Source organism: Gymnoscopelus braueri, assembly GCF_963280865.1.
Source record: "Gymnoscopelus braueri genome assembly, chromosome: 5".
NCBI classification, from domain to species: Eukaryota; Metazoa; Chordata; class Actinopteri; order Myctophiformes; family Myctophidae; genus Gymnoscopelus; species Gymnoscopelus braueri.
Window position 1 is genome coordinate 34,843,536 of NC_137606.1, and position 5,056 is coordinate 34,848,591.

Genomic DNA, 5,056 nt, shown 5'->3' on the forward strand with positions numbered 1-5,056 from the left:
TCACATCACGAGAATATAGACTGTCTGGGATGGGATCTGTGTAATCTGCAGTGATAATAATATAGCCTATATATATAGGCTACATTTAGCTACTCAAGTTAATATGATTTTGACTGAGACAGGCAACTTTTACTTTACTTTAGTACAGTATTTTCATTTTGCGTATATACTCGTAGGCTACTCCACTATATAGGCTATATATAGTATACTTTTTACTCAACGACTTTTTTTTCTTTTTTTTTTATTATTTGACAGCTTTATAGGTTACTTTAATTAATACAATATATATATATGTATGTATATATATATATATATATATATATATATATATATATATATATATATATATATATATATATATATATATATTCACTTGTATATTATGATGTATTAGTTAAGCTATACCCCCAGCAGCCAATACAATAATTAAAATCAGCTGAACCTTTACCAGTTGAAAAATGATGAACACATGCATTAGCCTAGGCTAGTAGCCTACTAATTACAATGCAATGTGAAATCGGCCATTCCACATATTGAGTGCTGTAGTAGCGTACTTTTATGTTCGGTGGTGTGTTTTAATGCCAATTACAGACCTTTTAATTATTAGGCTAATAGAGTAGGAACTATAATGCACATTATTGCTACTATTAGGCCTACCACCATCATACAAAGTTGGAGTGGCCTACTTCTTCCACCGCTGACCTCCAGCACTAGGTTAATAATCTACACCTCTCTATATCGGTAACGGATCTCAAGTCAGCCGTCGCTCTGTAAACAGCCGTCCGTCGACGAATGACATCAAAACCCTCATACGTTTCATTCAGGTGAAATATGGTTTGTGGTTTTGGAGTAAATGGGTCGAAGCATGGCGGCTGAAAAGACATTATAAATCACACAAAAGAGTCGGTGGGAGAGTGACTTATATCTGCTGGTGACACACGGCCCAAATGAACGGTGACTGACGGCCCAAAACGTCGTTTGTCAACACACTTTGTGTTTTCAACTCTTTCTAAATAGTTTCTTTAAGTAGACTTGATGCTAGACTGGTGAAAGACATCAAATTATTCAATGGCAACGACTTTCCTCCCATATATGTAAGCTCTAGCTTCTGTTGCACACACTATAAGGCCATGGTTCCCAAACGTTTTAGCTCAGGATCCAAAAGAGAAATTAGACGTTTGCCCGGTACCCAAACTATAGTGAAAATAGCAGATCTACAAGCTGGTGATGCTTCACGCGGCATTGTGAGCTTGTAGATCGGCTATTTTCACTACTTCTTAAATATTTTGTTTTCTAATTTATGGGATTTCTTTTATTTTTTATTTATTCATGAAATTCTTTAGAAAAATCCTTTGATTTTTGACATTTACTCGTGACCCATAACAAAAATTCCACGACCCCCGAAGATGGGTCCCACTGTTTGGGAAACACTGCTATAGGCTACACTACACGTTATAACATCTAGTCTAACAGCTGTGAGATCTTCAAATCGACTGCAGTGTCTATATTATTGCTAACTGAACACGTGAGAGGAATCGGTCGATTTTCTCTCATTCTGAATCAATAAATTAGCCATGAAAAATCGTTACAGCCTATCTTGACTGTAGTCTGCTTTTGATTTGTGAGTTTGTTGAATTATTAGCTGCAGCAATGTTACATAAACATGGACGATGTTTATGTTAACATGCGTTAAACGAATAAATTACGGGTAGATGGAGTTTTATTTTTCTCCTCCTCCCCATGCAGGGTTGCAGGGCTTATTGCGCGTCCACACACTCATAGAATAGCATAGAACACTTGTTGAAAAGATATTCACATTATTCAATTAATGGGCATATTAAATCACATAAATAGTATTATAGCCTAATAATAAGCCACATTAATGCAGACGTTATATCCTAAAATAAATAAGAAATAATACAGGCCTGTTCTAATGTGAATTAGCTGAATGTGAAGTTAGGATAAAAACTGTTCTTTAAGTAAATTAAGGTCATAACCTAATTAGGCTATAGCCTATACTCATAATTAGAATGTTCAATTAAAATGCCGAACGGCGCCAAAAAGCGCAATAAGGCCAAAGCTTGTGAACTTTACCTCAAATCCTTTGGAGAAGGCATTCATTTAAAATGACTATATCCTTCACGAAGCATAGTTTAATCATAATGTCAATATATCCAGTCAATTAAAAATAATTTCACCTTTGATTAGCCTATTAAAAGTACACTTTGATTATTAGTGTACTTTTTATTTATTTGTCTATTCGGTCTAGTATTTACATAATATGTACAGGTCAGACTTTAATAACAAAGTTTAACTTATAGCTTCAAAGTCACAGAAACAAATCACAGAGAAATGACGAAATAGCTACAATTTAACAAAGAACAGAAAGGCTTTTCTTATCCTGCCTGTTGGTCGACATACAGTAAACAAGCACGTGACGTGGCGGCCTTACCTCTTTGTTCAGCCTTTTCCTAATGAACTTGACCTTTGTGATCCGTTCTAGTGACCTCCAGACCTCAGTGCGACACAGTACAGTACAGTTAGAGTACAGTAATAGTCCAGTCCAGTACAAGCCCTGGCCGCGGTATCCTGCAATAAAACAGTAGTTTTCTTTATAGCAGCTGAATTGAGCTGGCCTGCTAAAAGGGAATTTAAACTTCACTCACTCCCACCGTCACGTGGTGCAGAAATTAGGAACAGGAGAAGTTGGAGAGGAACTCCTGTTGCCTGCATGGGGAGGCTGTTATTAAAATGTAACACTTTATATCACATGTATTTATTCTTTTTTTTGTATCTTTTAGGCTACGCGTTTTGTTTTGTTATGATGAGAGGGAATATTTTCTTGGCTCTGTAGGGACACGAATGTGTGTATGTTGTTTAGCTCTCATGTCCATTTAGCTTTTAATCTTAATAGGCCTTGTTGACCTTTTGAGAATGCTTGTTTATTTTTAAAGAAAAGACAGATTAATTTGAACATAAAGACAGAATCTTTGCCTTCCTGGTTAAATGCAATACAAGGGAGCCTGATTTTCCCGCCAACTTACAGAGAATTTCATATACTAGTGGGCATATTTCAAAGTTATGCTACAGTAACACAAGTAAATTATTTTATTTTCCCTGCATGTTTTGATATAAACCTGTTGTTCATTTTATATTTTATGTTTTCTATTGTGATTTTTCTTCGTTCAAGGCAAGACTAGAAATCCTCAGGTTTACCGTTTTATAATCAGTGGGTGTAATTCAGTCAGATCAAAGTTTTTAGTCAGAAAAAGATAGAGAGCCGTGCACAATAATACCAGATAATGGCCTTTTGACTGTCACTTTAAAGCAGAATATACATACATAATGATAATGTATATTTAAAATTTAATGTAATGCCACGCTGAAGGTTGCTTTTATTTATTTTATTGTTAAATTAGGGGCTGTGGTGTAGATTATGTTATTGTTTCACGAGGAAGAGAACATATTCAGGTAATAATCCTGCTCAAGGGGGTAGACATAGAGATTAGACATTTTGGGCTTGTCTGTGTCATGATATACTTGGCATGCTGAAAACATCTCTACCACAACAATTTAGACAGTATTCAGCAACTGTTTTCATGGCCCAAAGGTAATACATTTAATACCAATTAATACCAATTTCTACAACAGTATAGGCCTACTGCTCTGACCATTTCTGTCCAAAGGCTTTAAGAAACAGAATGTTGTATTGGTTAGAATGGGATCTGAAAAATTAGTATAGGACTATTAGTGTTGGTGTAACTCTGAGTGTAAAAACAGACACTAATAATGTGAATTTACATATAAAAGGTGTATTTTGCCTGCATTTTAGCTCATCACATTTTGCTTACCATTCCACAGTTTAATCTGTTTCTTTTATGAAGAAAAACATAATATTGGAAAGTATTTGTCTCTGACTGTCTGCGCACACTGTAAAATCCTGACTTTCAATTTAACTGAGACTCCAGTGCACTAAGACCTCATTGAGGTGTGTGTGTGTGTGTGTGTGTGTGTGTGTGTGTGTGTGTGTGTGTGTGTGTGTGTGTGTGTGTGTGTGTGTGTGTGTGTGTGTGTGTGTGTGTGTGTGTGTGTGTGTGTGTGTGTGTGTGTGTGTGTGTGTGTGTGTGTGTGTGTGTGTGTGTGTGTGTGTTTTTAGTTTCTTCACCTCAAATTCAAGTTTTCTATTGCTTTTACTGTTCAGCACTGAGTCAACCTGCTGTTGCATTAGCTGTGTTTCAACTTTAAAATGGACCCTTGTATCCCTTGTTACGGTATTAATTTAACTCTGAGAATAAAAAATTGACCCTTTTAGATCCATTGTATATACCGGTAGTTGAACTCAGAGAGAGTAAAAATGGACCCTTATAGATCTATTGCTACAGTGTTATACCTTAACTCTGAGAGTGTAAAATGGACCCTCACAGGGGTCTATTTTTACATCTTTGACTTAAATCAACACAGCAGTGTTCAGTGGCTGAGCTGTGATTGAAATGAGGGAGTAGACCTGAGCCTTAGTTGTCCAAGCTCTGATTTACACTGATGGGAGTCAGGGTTCCTCTTTCCTTGGGAAAACATTTTCTTGTGTAATTGGGTGTGTGTAAGAGGGGGGGGTCAGGCTAATAAACAAAAGACTCGGGCGATGTCTCGCCCCTCCACCTCACGTTTTCACACTTTGTTCCAAGTCATACAGAAGAACCGGAGCTAATATTATTAGTATTCTAGAATAATACATTAGCTCTTTAGCTATAAGCTATACTTTAGCTCTGGTTCTTATTTCAAGTTAAAATGGTGGACAGAGGTGGAGATGGATGTTGGTTTCCTTATTAGCTCCATATGAGAGTGTCAGCCATGTGTTCAGTTCTCCCACCATTGCTTGATTTCTGATTGGTCAATGTTGGCTCTTAATTGGACCCCACAGTCACAGAGGAGGTGGAGAGAATTCTGCTGGTTAGGGTTCATTTTATCCTGCTTTTTGGCACCATATGCATATCTTTGACTTCTATACTCTCATTAGTTAAGCCATGCTACGTAATTACCAATTTTACAATTAGCTTGT